The sequence below is a fragment of the Rattus norvegicus genome, chromosome 2, assembly GCF_036323735.1.
Source record: "Rattus norvegicus strain BN/NHsdMcwi chromosome 2, GRCr8, whole genome shotgun sequence".
Lineage (NCBI taxonomy): Eukaryota > Metazoa > Chordata > Mammalia > Rodentia > Muridae > Rattus > Rattus norvegicus.
In genome coordinates this window covers 234,183,363-234,199,401 of record NC_086020.1, presented here as the reverse complement: position 1 = coordinate 234,199,401, position 16,039 = coordinate 234,183,363, and the positions used below count along the sequence as shown (strand labels likewise).

General features: G+C 38.6%; 1 non-coding gene and 1 pseudogene across 2 annotated transcripts; both read right to left on the bottom strand.

Annotated features, from left to right (window-relative positions):
* Positions 1-298: 298 nt before the first annotated feature.
* On the bottom strand, positions 299-8,694 carry Gbp1-ps1 (guanylate binding protein 1, pseudogene 1; annotated as a pseudogene). Its single transcript, XR_005500420.2, has 8 exons — positions 8,499-8,694; positions 6,584-6,711; positions 5,635-5,744; positions 5,224-5,423; positions 4,648-4,890; positions 3,740-4,020; positions 812-1,024; positions 299-412 (listed from the first exon to the last, which is right to left on the bottom strand). The product of XR_005500420.2 is annotated as a guanylate binding protein 1, pseudogene 1 (transcript).
* A 3,608-nt stretch (positions 8,695-12,302) lies between these two features.
* Positions 12,303-12,409, bottom strand: LOC120101154 (U6 spliceosomal RNA). The gene has a single exon (XR_005501551.1). It is a non-coding gene; the product is annotated as a U6 spliceosomal RNA (small nuclear RNA).
* Positions 12,410-16,039: the final 3,630 nt, after the last annotated feature.

The following is a 16,039-nucleotide window of genomic DNA, read 5'->3' as shown; positions in this document are numbered from 1 at the left end:
ACAGCTAGTGTGAACCACTAGACAAGTATTGGAAATAAAAGCAGGGTCCTCTAGAAGCTACATAAGGCTCTTAACCACTAAGACATCTCTGTAATCTTTCATTGTTATCACTATCTGATACAAACCAATTTCAGGCCATTTTACTCTTCATGCATGTGCTACTATAATAGCAGTGACTGTGTGCACCCTGGTCAGAAAAATCTCATCTTTATCATTCATGTTTCAGTTTAATTTACTATTTTAACACAGGAAAATAGTTCTACTATTACAAGATTTTGTAAGTATTTTGTCTAATGGTTCATTTCTTACCTTCAATCTCCTTTTCCTTTTTGGTCAGATTCTGATCCGTCTGTAAAATTGCAGTAGAAATAGACTCCTTGGATTGTAAATATTTCTGCAGAACCTCTTCAGCCTTAGAGTTCAGAGAACATAGAGTTAGTTGTAGGAAATCTATCTATCTGCATTCCCACCATCCTCAAGACTTCTCCTGTCATCTAAGATTCCTTACCACAGGAAGGGTCAAGTCATGCAAGCCAACCAACTGTAGGTCTCTAGTGGTTGACACTGGGAAATGAAGATTTCATGCATTCATTCTAAGGCATTGAGTTGAATAGTCTTGTGGGATCATGCTGAGACACAGAGTTCTCAAGGAGGCAACATTTCAGAGAGATAAAGATATAGATGGGAAGACTGGAATGTAGAGCTAAAAGACAGTCATGAATCACATGAATAGGTGATACTTTTCTGAATGTTTGGTTCAAGGATGCGTGTCAGCAGTGGTCTTGAACATACCAATAAATATCTTGGGTACCTGTAAGCCCTTCTTCGGTTGTCCATGGTACTTTTCCTTCATTCCCTGGGTCTCCTGAACAAAGAGGTAGTAGCCTCCTGGCTTTGAATAAGTGCCTTGCTTCACACCTTCTTCAAGAGGTCTGAAGATATCCTGAAGCAATGCCCAGCAACGGTTGGATGACACTTCCGTATTGTGTTTAAAAAAGTCATCCCATCTTTCTTCTAGCTGAGACTGAAGTACAAGATGGATGTACAAGGAATAACCAGAGAAGGATGTTAGAAACCTTCAGAATTTTACCCAGGGCCACCCTGAAACCTCGATGTCCTCAAAAACTTGATGAAAGCTAAGGAAACTCGTGGCTCTTTAAATTTGGACTTTATTATGAATCCCCTCCATATTAGAAATGATGCTCAGAGGTTTACACCCAACCCAATGTGCAAACTGTGCTTTTAAACTGGATTGACAGCTGCAATGAATTCAGGGAAAGAAACAAAGCTTAGCTTACAAAGAGAACTAAGACCACAAGTTCATTTGTCTTGGTCAACAAAAGAAACTTGGTCTAATAACAGTAAGTATAAAATTTGATCAAAGCAGGATTAATATAGTAAAAATGGCCATTTTACCAAAAGCAATCTACAGATTCAATGCAATCCCCATCAAAATACCAATCCAATTCTTCAAAGAGTTAGACAGAACAATTTGCAAATTCATCTGGAATAACAAAAAACCCAGGATAGCTAAAACTATCCTCAACAATAAAAGGACTTCAGGGGGAATCACTATCCCTGAACTCAAGCAGTATTACAGAGCAATAGTGATAAAAACTGCATGGTATTGGTACAGAGACAGACAGATAGACCAATGGAATAGAATTGAAGACCCAGAAATGAACCCACACACCTATGGTCACTTGATTTTTGACAAAGGAGCCAAAACCATCCAATGGAAAAAAGATAGCATTTTCAGCAAATGGTGCTGGTTCAACTGGAGGGCAACATGTAGAAGAATGCAGATCGATCCATGCTTATCACCCTGTACAAAGCTTAAGTCCAAGTGGATCAAGGACCTCCACATCAAACCAGACACACTCAAACTAATAGAAGAAAAACTAGGGAAGCATCTGGAACACATGGGCACTGGAAAAAATTTCCTGAACAAAACACCAATGGCTTATGCTCTAAGATCAAGAATTGACAAATGGGATCTCATAAAACTGCAAAGCTTCTGTAAGGCAAAGGACACTGTGGTTAGGACAAAACGGCAACCAACAGATTGGGAAAAGATCTTTACCAACCCTACAACAGATAGAGGCCTTATATCCAAAATATACAAAGAACTCAAGAAGTTAGACCGCAGGGAAACAAATAACCCTATTAAAAAATGGGGTTCAGAGCTAAACAAAGAATTCACAGCTGAGGAATGCCGAATGGCTGAGAAAGACCTAAAGAAATGTTCAACATCTTTAGTCATAAGGGAAATGCAAATCAAAACAACCCTGAGATTTCACCTCACACCAGTGCGATTGGCTAAGATCAAAAACTCAGGTGACAGCAGATGCTGGCGAGGTTGTGGAGAAAGAGGAACACTCCTCCATTGTTGGTGGGATTGCAGACTGGTAAAACCATTCTGGAAATCAGTCTGGAGGTTCCTCAGAAAATTGGACATTGAACTGCCTGAGGATCCAGCTATACCTCTCTTGGGCATATACCCAAAAGATGCCTCAACATATAAAAGAGACACGTGCTCCACTATGTTCATCGCAGCCTTATTTATAATAGCCAGAAACTGGAAAGAACCCAGATGCCCTTCAACAGAGGAATGGATACAGAAAATGTGGTACATCTACACAATGGAATACTACTCAGCTATCAAAAACAACGAGTTTATGAAATTCGTAGGCAAATGGTTGGAACTGGAAAATATCATCCTGAGTGAACTAACCCAATCACAGAAAGACATACATGGTATGCACTCATTGATAAGTGGCTATTAGCCCAAATGCTTGAATTACCCTAGATCCCTAGAACAAACGAAACTCAAGACGGATGATCAAAATGTGAATGCTTCACTCCTTCTTTAAATGAGGAAAAAGAATACCCTTGGCAGGGAAGGGAGAGGCAAAGATTAAAACAGAGACTGAAGGAACACCCATTCAGAGCCTGTCCCACATTTGGCCCATACATATACAGCCACCCAATTGGACTAGATGGATGAAGCAAAGAAGTGCAGACCGACAGGAGCCGGATGTAGATCGCTCCTGAGAGACACAGCCAGAATACAGCAAATACAGAGGCGAATGCCAGCAGCAAACCACTGAACTGAGAATAGGTCCCCTATTGAAGGAATCAGAGAAAGAACTGGAAGAGCTTGAAGGGGCTCGAGACCCCAAAAGTACAACAATGCCAAGCAACCAGAGCTTCCAGGGACTAAGCCACTACCTAAAGACTATACATGGACTGACCCTGGACTCTGACCCCATAGGTAGCAATGAATATCCTAGTAAGAGCACCAGTGGAAGGGGAAGCCCTGGGTCCTGCTAAGACTGAACCCCCAGTGAACTAGTCTATGGGGGGAGGGCGGCAATGGTGGGAGGGTTGGGAGGGGAACACCCATAAGGAAGGGGAGGGGGGAGGGGGATGTTTGCCCGGAAACCGGGAAAGGGAATAACACTCGAAATGTATATAAGAAATACTCAAGTTAATAAAAAAAAAAATTGATCAAAGCATCAGCCATCAATTACATACACTTAAACTAAATGTGAGTATTATAAACTATTTCAAACTTTGGTCTACAGTTTTAAAATGGCTTCTTTTGATTGTTATGAATCTTAAGAAGCAGTTTCACCATTTTAATGCCGAAGAGGATAGTTCCCTTCAATTATTTCCTTGCCTGATGTGTACTGTGATTTATACAACAGATATCCTCACAAATTTCAGAGGAAATTACCCCTAATTTCATTTGAAATAAATGGTCTTCATCTTTAAAAGAGGTCCTGAGGAAGATTTCTATGGCCTCTCTCTCACAGGTCCTGTGCAGGTCCAGCAACTCCTGGAGGGTCTCTGTGGGCAGCTGTACCCTCTGGCTCATCTGTTGGTCATAGTGGGTGATGGCCTTTTCCACTGCTGCTGAGTTCTCTATCTGGGCCAAAGCCAGGACTGCGTTCTCCATGCAGGGGAGATCCCCACTGCCGATGGCACTGAGATAGGTCAGCACCAGGGTTTCTAGTCCTACAAACGGAGAACACATGATGAAAGCTGCTAGGATAGAACCCTCTCCTCTAATGCAAGGATAAGGCAGGCCTGTGTCTATTGAACATGGAGCTGTCAATGCCACAACATGTTCAGAACAAGATTTCCCTACTGCATTTGGAGTACTCGATATTGATCCCTTGGTACTGATTTAATTAAATATCTATGAAAAAGTAATATTTTCCTCATCAACAGTTTTCCTTCTGGTTTCATTCCAGCTCAGTATTGCTTTATACAACTTTCCAAGGTGGATTAATAAGTTAATGGCTCTATTTCCATTATAGCGACCATGAGAAATATGACTGTATTGTCTAAAAATTTCACTCAGAAAACTGAAATAATTTCACTTGATTTTTGTGTAATTTTAAATGAGTATACATGTGTTGGTTGGATACTAAACTAACTTTGTGTAACATTATAGGAACTTAGTTTGGTTTCAACTAAGTTTTCCATAAGTATTCCATATGTGAATTTGACTAAATAAAATGTAGTAGAAGAGTTTAACCAGTCTAGAATTTAACATAAATAGTAATAGCCCATATGCTTCTGGAAGCTGAATTTCTCCCTTTCTCTTGTCATGAGTGGAAGACAAAGACAGTGACTCACGTGGGCCATTGACAATGACACCTCCTGGAAGGGTTTTGGCTTTGCACTCCTTAAAGACGTATGAACAGAATTCTGCTACTTGCTTCAGAAACTCAGAATCGATCTCATTTTCTTGCAGTGTCTCTAGCCGAAAAAGCTTTTTCCACTCAGTGGGTGGGTAGAATATAAAACATTTCTTCTTTGGGAAAAACTTACGAATACAGAGTCAGGGTAGGTTATATTTTTCAACTTCCTTGCAGGAACCTGGGGAAGTAATTTTTCCAGTGGAGGGTGAATAGTTGGTGTAATGGTTACTGTGTCATTAAGGATGTCTTCAAATAAATGTTCCCTCTCATCAAAGTCTTAGGATATATGCAGCTTCACCAAACCCAAGTAAGGAGGTGAACATGATCTGACAACAGTATTCAGAAAAGAAACATGCAATTTGCATATTTAATATTGGCTATTTTTCAGGCAGATGCTAAATAAGAATTATTTCTTAGGAATAGCCCAAAGCATAGAAATAAAAAATTGAATTAAGCACCCCCAAAATATTATTTTTCTGGCATTTTTCTCCTACAACTATAATTCTTGTACCTTCCTTGAGCTTCAGAGAAATCTCCAGGTACTCATCTGCTGTGATGGGGTGTCCATCTACTTCCATTTTCAAGGTCATATCCCTCAGAGTCCACACAAAGTCGGGGAAGAAGCTGACAAACTCAGCTGAGTCTTCTACCCCATCATCTGGGTCAGGTGAGGATCTTGCTCGGATCCGATCTGTGAGCTCTGTCACATAGCTGAGTAGCTTAGGAGAAGTGGTGAACGAACAGGCTCCCCAGTCATTCCCTTCATCCCTACTCATGATTTTGCCATGTTCTGACTCACGTGTCATTCCATTAGTGAGTACGTGGGATCTAACCTTGCACTGGGACTATTCTGTCTCCTGTCTGCCAACATTGACTCTACAACATCCCTAGAATGAGATGTTCTTCATCACAGAAAGGATACTGCAGCTGGTCCATGGCCTGCTGGTTGATGGCTCCCATGCTGTTGTAGACAAAGGTGCTGCTTAGAAGAATAGCCAGAGCAAAGATCCAACAGTCATTCTGGTTGTCACCCTGGAAGTCAGAACACACATGAATCAGGATTGTGGTTTATTGTGTATCAGTTTTCATGTGAGCACTGACAAGAGGATGCTCATTTAAATAGAACTTTCCCATGGTGCCTATTAAAATGTATGTCATTGTAAAAACCTACACAATATTCCAAATGAAATTAATTGGTGCCCAGCTGAAATTTCAATATGTTTACTAAGATTTTAGTTAGTTTATACTTATTGTTCGAAGGCATTCTTTTGACCATTGGCAGTAATTGTAAAATAGACAGTGGATGCTTGCTGGTGTTCTAAAACTTCAAGTATACCATAGATTTAAGTATTTTTCTTTGCTCATGAGAATATTTACTTTTATGTGATTCATTAATAGCTTTGGCTATTTTTGTTTTGGAAGCTGGGGATCGAACCCAGGGCCTTGTGCTTGCTAGGCAAGCACTCTACCACTGAGCCAAATCCCCAACCCCTGCTTTGGCTATTTTTAAATCTCATCTAATTCTTTCCTCTCATCCTGCAAATAGAAAACAGGGCTGGGTCTCCAAACTCAGATGTGTAACTAACGTTCTATGTAGCATAAGATCGGAGACAATGAGTATATATTTGGTACCTTCACAAGTTTTCGTACCAGTTTTAGTTCATAGTCTATCATTCATAGCTGGGATAATGGAGACTTAGCATCTAGCTCTTGTTTGAATCTGTGTATTTATTGGTGATTGTTAAATTAGTTATATGTTATGTACTTGAAACTACCAAGGCTTATTACAGTGAAGTTTGAGCCTTCATTTAAAAGTTGTAGAATATTTGGATAAGAGGAGCTGAATTGCAAATTGTATTCTCAATCCTTACTTTCTCCACATCACCTAGGCCCTCAGTGTCAAGCAGAAGAAGCATGTGGTTTGCCTTGTTGGGGTGAGGCACACACCACATCCAGATTCCTTTTGTATGAGCCTGCACAGTGGATCCCAGAGAGAATCCTGTGACAAACAGAAGAGAGCACACAGTGGATGGAGAGTTAGAAGCATTTCATGAAATTTATGAAATCAATGAAATCAATTCATGAAATTCATGAGATCAATACAAGTTGGCAGAATTAACTGAAGCCAAGCTAGTATTGACCTCACAACCAGAGAAATAGTAAAACTGATAACACCAAATATTTGAAAACATTCAATATGTTATCATTTATAAATAGCATTTGCCAAACTAGAAGAACATCTTACAGGAAATGCAATATATGAAAATTCATGCCAATATATTATTACACGGTTAAAGCTGAAAATATCTTACTTTAAGGCCATAAAATAGAAAGTGTGCACAGTTTTAGCACTGGTGTTCATTACAGAAATTATAATGTTATCCAAAGTAATTAGGAAACAAACAAAACAATACAAAACAAACAATTGAACAAAAATCAGGAAAAGCTTGCTTCCAAATTGGAAAGGAAGAGTAGTTACAGATGGTAGGATCTTATATGTTAAAAGCTTCAAATATCCCACAGAATAATTTTGAAAACAATTCCTTAATCCAACATAGCTACAGCACACAAAATTATTTTTCATGATTTCTTTAATTATTTCTTTTTCTACACATCAATAATGAATAACAGAAATAATAATGAACCAAAAATTAAGAATTTACTAATTATAATTTTATATAAAGTATAAACTACTTAGAAATTCACTTGATTTAGAAGGTGAGAAATCCATGAAAGGAAACGTACAAATTGCTTTTAGAAGACATTACAGAAGACAGATACAGTTTCATGCTCGGTGATTAAGATTTAGATGAAACAACAGCCTTAAAATATCAATGCCACATGGAATGACAAATGTCCATTCTTTTCATGTTGAAAACCTTGTTTGCAACGCTTGAACTAGGGGGTTCAAATGAACTTCACACCTTAGTATTCTGAGTGATTGTATTCTGCCCTGAATCACAGCACTTTCTCCCCTCATATTTTGTTTTAAGGGGCAAACCCATAGGAACAGATTATAGAACAATGATGGAGAATGGTGAAATATATAATTATTGTGGGAGGAAAATGAGTTTGTCTTGGGAAAAATATAATACACATAAAAGTGATGTTTCTACAACAATATGAATGCTTAATGATATAGAGCTGGACTACATTGTCAGAAGAGTTGACTATGTTATATTGAATCATGACAATAAAAATCTTTGATTTGAAACATTTTTAAAACTTTAAACATCAGGCTAAACTTTCTGTTACCTATGAGCTTATTGATTAAAAAAACCATGATCGTGTGTGTGTGTGTGTGTGTGTGTGTGTGTGTGTGTGTGTGTGTGTGCATGATGTGCGTTTGGGTGTGTGTGTCATAGGATGTCTCTGTGTCTGTGTGTAGTGGGTAGAAGACAAGTTGTTACTGTCTAGTTAGTGGATCCAGGTGCCTGGCTTCTTTAGGAAGGTTCTTTACCTGCTGAGCCATCCTCTTGGCCTCTTTGTATCATTTTATTGAATGACTCAGAGTCTCTCATAATTTAGTATGTAAGTTAATTATTCTTATTGCTATCCTTTCTTATCCTAGAAAAGATAGAAATGATTTTTGCTTTTAAAATGGGACAGAGGACTAAGCATCCTGGAGTTGACTTACTCCCCGAAATAGAATCAAACATAAAAGTTAAATCATGTAGGACATTGGACTTCCAAGTCCACCGCTGTCTCTAACTTTCTTCCTCATAACCTGGCCTTACAATGTGGCTGAAGTCATGGGACCCAGCAAAGCTTTTTGGTGGCACTCACCAGTTTTCTTCCCAGCCAGCTTGTTCATCAGGTAGGATTTTCCTGTGCGATAGAGGCCCACAATAGCCACCACTGCTATAGGCTGTGTAACAGCTGACAGGATCTCCAGGGCCTTCTGATTGGCTCTTAGTTGTCCTTTCACATTCTCAATGAGGCACATGGGCCGGGGCATGTGTATCTTTAGGGACTTGTCCATTGGGGTTCCTTGCCTTTGAGAGGAAAGGTGGAAAATTTGTAATTACCTTCTCTTATCAGAAGGTGGAGCCATGCAATCCTCCAAGCATGAATAGAAGCTTTAGTGTAATGTTCAAGTAGTAAGGAGAAAATTTACATAATTTTAGGCAGTTGCGATGGTATTATCCAAGAAGTGGAATAAAACGCATTTTCAAAATTGACCTATTAGCAACTCATATCTTCCCTTTATGTTATCATGGAGGAGCCTCCTTTTGGATTCTAATTTAAAAATGTGTGCTGGATGTTGTATAGGAAAGATATGAAAAATAAGTTTTGTTAATTTAGTTTTTTATTTTTGAGAGTATAATTGTATTACAGCATCTCATTCTTACTTTTCCTCCCTTGAAATCCTTTCATATACCTCATGCACTGTCCTTCAAACTCATTGCTTTTCTTTCACTAATTATTACATCCTTATTGGATATATACATGTATATACATAATATTCCTAGATATAACCTGTCCAATCTATATAATGATACCTGTGTTTGTGTTTTCAGAGATGATAAATATCTTTTCATTTCTACTTATAAACCTTTCTTTTTGAAAATTAGACTTTCTTGGTGTTGGTTTCATGGCTAAGCCAGTAAAAGTGCTTAGTGTCAAGTATGACAACCTGTGGAGAACACCAACTCTCATAAGTTGTCCTCAGTTTCTACAGAGGTTCATATGTGCATCTCATATACAAACATGCATAAGGAAATAGATAAATGAAAACATTAAAAACTCCTTAAAAAGAATTTCTTTAATTTTAGCATTGGATGAATTTATTTTTATTTATACTATATGTAAGAAGTTGAATATGGATTTATTAACTCATTGATTCTTTCAGTGAGTAAAGACTGTCATGGACAAATCCTCCATTTTCACATTTGCATTTAAATGATTATTATCTGCACGGGTGTAGAGTATTGCCCCTCCCTCTGGCTCTCAAAAACTATTCGGTAGGGTGAGCATGCACAGAGACCCTTATGCTGCCCTGCTCCAGGAATGAAATCAACACAGTTTACTTGGGTGTACTCGATGGAAATAGGCCATTGTGGACTAGAAACATTTTCAAAACACGGAAAGTGTGAAGCAGGGTCCAGGAAGTGCCAGATCCTAAAGATACAGGAAGTTCAAAACAACTGTGACCATAAGACTAAGAACCAGAGACCAGATCAAGAACTTTAGGACAGGAAAGGGGGTTGTGGATGGGGAAGGGAACACTCTTATAGAAGAAAGGGTGGGGGATGAAATAGGGAGCTTAAAAATTTTAATTTTAACTCATTCCTTACTGGTAGGATCAATCTTTTCAGTATTTGCACTCTGGTTCAAAGAGCCAGAAGAGTAACTTTGGACTATTAGAATGTCATCCAACTGTGTATTTACTTTATTGTAAATAGTGGTGAACAGTGGTCAATAAAGAGTTTTATGAATATCAACACAAAAATGCTCAATAAAATTCTGGCAAACCGAATCCAAGAGCACATCAAAATAATCATCCACCATGATCAAGTAGGCTTCATTCCAGGTACGCAGGGATGATTTAATATACAGAAAAACATCAACGTGATCCATTAAAAAACAAACTGAAAGAACAAAACCACATGCCAGAGCAATCAGACAACAAAAGGAGATTAAGGAGATACACATGGGAAAAAAAGAAGTCAAAATATCACTATTTGCAGTAGAAGATCTGTATGATAAGAACTGCAAGCCTCTGAAGAAAGAAATTGAAGAAGACCTCAGAAGATGGAAATTTCTCCCATGCTCATGGATTGGCAGGATTGTACAGATCTTTTACTTGCTTGGTTAAAGTCACACCAAGGTTCTTTATATTGTTTGGGTCTATTATGAAGGGTGTCATTTCCCTAATTTCTTTCTCGGCTTGTTTCTCTTCTGTGTAGAGGAAGGCTACTGATTTATTTGAGTTAATTTTATACCCAGCCACTTTGCTGAAGTTGTTTATCAGGTTTAGTAGTTCTCTGGTGGAACTTTTGGGATCACTTAAATATACTATCCTATCATCTGCAAATAGTGATATTTTGACTTCTTTTTTTCCAATCTGTATCCCCTTAATCTCCTTTTGTTGTCTGATTGCTCTGGCTAGAACTTCAAGAACTATATTGAATAAGTAGGGAGAGAGTGGGCAGCCTTGTCTAGTCCCTGATTTTAGTGGGATTGCTTCAAGTTTCTCTCCATTTAGTTTAATGTTAGCGACTGGTTTGTTGTATAGGGCTTTTACTAGGTTTTGGTATGGGCCTTGAATTCCTATTCTTTCCAGGACTTTTATCATGAAGGGGTGTTGAATTTTGTCAAATGCTTTCTCAGCATCTAATGAAATGATCATGTGGTTTTGTTCTTTCAGTTTGTTTATATAATGGATCACGTGGATGGTTTTCCATATATTAAACCATCCCTGAATGGCTGGGATGAAGCCTACTTGATCATGGTGGATGATTGTTTTGATGTGATCTTGGATTCGGTTTGCAAGAATTTTATTGAGTATTTTTGCGTTGATATTCATAAGGGAAATTGGCCTGAAGTTCTCTTTCTTTGTGTGGTTTAGGTATAAGAGTAATTGTGGCTTCATAGAAGGAATTCGGTAGTGCTCCATCTGTTTCAATTTTGTGGAATAGTTTGGATAGTATTGGTATGAGATCTTCTATGAAGGTCTGATAGAATTCTGCACTAAACCCGTCTGGACCTGGGCTCTTTTTGGTTGGGAGACCTTTAATGACTGCTTCTATTTTTTAGGAGTTATGGGGTTGTTTAACTGGTTTATCTGTTCCTGATTTAACTTCGGTACCTGGTTTCTGTCTAGGAAACTGTCTGTTTCTTGCAGATTTTCAAGTTTTGTTAAATATAGGCTTTTGTAGTAGTATGTGATGATTTTTTGAATTCCCTCTGATTCTGTAGTTATGTCTCCCTTTTCATTTCTGATTTTGTTAATTTGTACACACTCTCTGTGTCTTCTCGTTAGTCTGGCTAAGGGTTTATCTATCTTGTTGATTTTCTCAAAGAACCAGCTTTTGGTTCTGTTGATTCTTTCTATGGTCCTTTTTGTTTCTACTTGGTTGATTTCAGCTCTGAGTTTGATTATTTCCTGCCTTCTACTCCTCCTGGGTGTATTTGCTTCTTTTTGTTCTAGAGCTTTTAGGTGTGCTGTCAAGCTGCTGATGTATGCTCTCTCCTGTTTCTTTCTGCAGGCACTCAGAGCTATGAATTTTCCTCTTAGCATAGCTTTCATTGTGTCCCATAGGTTTGGGTATGTTGTACTTTCATTTTCATTAAATTCTAAAAAGTCTTTGATTTCTTTCTTTATTACTTCCTTGACCAGGTTATCATTGAGTAGAGCATTGTTCAACTTCCATGTATATGTGGGCGTTCTTCCCTTATTGTTATTGAAGACCAGCTTTAGACCGTGGTGGTCTGATAGGGTGCATGGGATTATTTCTATCTTTCTGTCTCTGTTGAGGCCCGTTTTATGACCAATTATATGGTCAATTTAGGAGAAAGTACCATGAGGTGCTGAGAAGAATGTATATCCTTTTGCTTTAGGATAGAATGTTCTATAAATATCTGTTAAAAAATATGGAACACTTCATGAATTTGCGTGTCATCCTTGCACAGGGGCCATGCTAATCTTCTCTGTATCATTCCAATTTTAGTATATGTGCTGCTGAAGCGAGCACTGAAATTCTTATTATACAGTTCTTTCACTTGCTTTGTTAAAGTCACACCGAGGTATTTTAATTATTTGGGAATATTGTGAAGGGTATTGTTTCACTAATTTCTTTCTCTGCTCATTTCTCTTTTGTGTAGAGGAAGGCTACTGATTTATTTGAGTTAATTTTATTCCCAGCCACTTTGCTGAAGTTGTTTATCAGCTTTAGTAGTTCTCTGGTGGAACTTTTGGGATCACTTAAATATACTATCATATCATCTGCAAATAGTGATATTTTGATTTCTTCCTTTCCAATCTGTATCCCTTTGATCTCTTTTGCTATCTGATTGCTTTCATAGGACATTGAGAACTATATTGAATAAGTAGGGAAAAAATGTGCAGCATTGTCTAGTCCCTGATTTTAGTGGGATTGCTTCTCTCCATTTAGTTTAATGTTAGCCACTAGTTTGCTGTATATGGCTTTTACTATATTTAGTTATGGGCCTTGAATTCCTGTTCTTTACAGGACCTTTACCCTGAAGGAGTGTTGAATTTTGTCAAATGCTTTCTCAGCATCTAATGAAATTATCATGTAGTTTTTATCTTTCAGTTTGTTTATATAGTGGATTACATTGATGGTTTTCCGTATATTAAGCCAGCCCTACATACCTGGGATGAAGCCTACTTGATTATGATGGATGATTGTTTTCATGTGTTCTTGGATTCAGTTTGCAAGAATTTTATTGAGTATTTTTGCATCGATATTCATAAGGGAAATTGGTCTGAAGTTCTCTTTCTTTGTTGGTTTTTTGTGTGATTTAGGTATAAGAGTGTGGGAAATGCAAATCAAACAACCCTGAGATTCCACCTCATACCAGTCATAATGGCTAAGATCAAAAACTCTGGCAACAGCAGATGGTGACAAGGATGTGGAGCAAGAGGAACACTCCTCCATTGTTGGTGGGATTGTGACTGTTACAACCACTCTGGAAATCATTGTGGAGGTTCCTCATAGAATTGGACATTGCACTACCTGAGGACCCAGCTATACCACTCTTGGGCCTATGCCCAAAAGATGCTCCAATATACAACAAAGACACATGGTCCACTATGTTCATATCAGCCTTGTTTATAATAGCCAGAAGCTAGAAAGAAACCAGATGCTCTTCAACAGAGGAATGGATACAGAAAATGTGGTACATCTACACAATGGAATATTACTCAGCTAACAAAAACCATGACTTTATGAAATTCATAGGCAAATGGATGGAACTGTAAAATATCATCATGAGTGAGGTAACCTAATCACAGAAAAACACACATGGTATGCACTCATTGATAAGTGACTGTTAGCCCAAATGCTTGAATTACCCTAGATGCACAGAACACATGAAACTCAAGAAGGATGACCAAAATGCGAATGCTTCACTCCTTCTTTAAATGGGGAACAAGAATACCCTTGGGAGGGAATAGGGAGACAAAGTTTAGAACAGAGGCAGAAGGAACACCCATTCAGAGCCTTTCCCACATGTGGCCTATACATATACAGCCACCAAACTAGATAAAATGGATGAAGAAGAAGTGCAGGCTGACAGGAACCAGATATAGATCTCTCCTGAGAGACACTGCCAGAATATAGCAAATACATAAGCGAATGCTAGCAGCAAACCACTGAACTGAGAATGGAACCTCCCTTGAAGGAATCAGAGAAAGGACTGAAAGAGCTGAAGGGGCTTGAGGCCCCATATGAACAACAATGCCAACCAACCAGAGTTTCCAGGGACTAAGCCACTACCCAAAGACTATACATGGACCGACCTTGGGCTACAAATTCATTGGTAGCAATGAATAGCCTAATTGGGGCACCAGTGGAAGGGGAAGCCTTTGGCCCTGCCAATGTTGGATCACCAGTGAACGGTATTGTTTGTGGGAGTGCGGTAATGAGGGGAGGATGGGGAGGAACACAACCACATAGAAGGGGGAGTGTGAGGGGTTAGGGGGATATTGGCCTGGAATCCGAGAAAGGGAATAACATTTGAAATGCAAATAAGAAATACCCAATTTTATAAAGATGGGAAAAAATTTAAAAAAAGAGTTTTTTTGGAGAGAGAAATTGATGAAGGAGGCTGGTACTTGGCCAGCCTCATTCATAGGGAACATAGGGAACTCAAGGGAGGGCTGAAAAGGAACAACTCTCTGAAGAACTGAGTAGGTGGGCGGCAAGTTAAGAACAGACATTGCTCTTAGTCCCACACTGATGGAGATTCTGTAGAGGAACTCTTTAAAAAATCAAGTCCTGCCAGTGAGAGGTAAGTACTGGGCACGAGGAATGAGCCTGTCCAATAAAGAGAGAAGCCACTCAAAAGCCAATTTTGGATGTGGGGTTAAAGCATATTATCTGGTTTTCAGCTTTCTCTCTCAGTTACAGAATTTTATTTCTGCCTCCACAGTGTCAGTGGCTATTTGCCACACATCATTTTTAATTTTGTATTATTTACTTTTTCATCTCTTCTCTTCATGGAAAATGAATAAGCAGCTTTTCTTGTTTCTTAGCTGCATTATGAGAAGGACAGAACTAGTCAAGTCACTATCCATGGTTACTTAATTGTTCCCCATTCAAAGCAGAGACCATGTGAACATAGGGATGGCCAAGCCTAGCTGTTTCAGAGTTCCAGCTGAATGCAAGCCCAGTCTGGCACTTAGGGACTCCCTGTGTTTACAATTCCCCCTCCTGATATCTGATCCTGTGCCTTAGTTCATGTTCACCTACTAGCCATCCTGATCCCAATAGTGTCCAAGTGTCCCATACAAAAACTTCTCATACCCTTCTGGGCATTGTAGACCCCATGCCACTGTCAGAACTACCCTGAATTGGAAGATCTCTGGGTAAAGATGTGAGACTTCTTACCTGTTCTTGCTGTTCAGGGTAGATGGACTCACTTACTTACTGGTCTCTTGTTTCCTTCTCCAAGGTTGAGAGACTTTCTGTGAAAGTAATAAACTAAGTGTACAACAACATTCTTAGTGTTTAAGAATGACATGAAAATGAAACTGGTTGGTTCACAGCAGTGAATCAACAACCATGAAAGTCAGCTCTGGAGCTGAGCTAGTGGGAGGGCTTGACAGGACCTCTTGGACAGAACTGTCAAACATTTGCTTGTAAGAGACCTTTGTAACCACCTGCTGTTGTCCAGTAAATTTAGACTCTTTTTATATGGGGAATGAGTCAAAAGTTAGGGGCCCTGTGTGATCATTTGAGATAAAGAGGAAGAATATTATTCTTTAATCTATTTGCTTAAAATACATTTCCTCATGTGTTTGGTTCTTTTGTCAGCACTAGTTAGTGAGGCAAAGGGCATGTTTGCCATCCTTCTGAACACCCACAACTTTCTATTATAGAGGGTGGGGGAATCTATATATTGTAAATTGTTTTAGACGGTGACTTTATATGGATTCTTTTTCTTTATACTACTTTCCAATTTTATTGATATTCTTCTTTATCCTTCTTTAACATTTTTGCTTCCTGTTTTTGAATCTACTTCAAACTCATCTGTCTGTTTGTCTGTCTATTTTGCCAAGTTTATTACCAAAATTCTTGGCAAAATGACTTGAGTCATGTCAAATCTGTATTGTCTCAGAAAAATAGATACATCTGTTC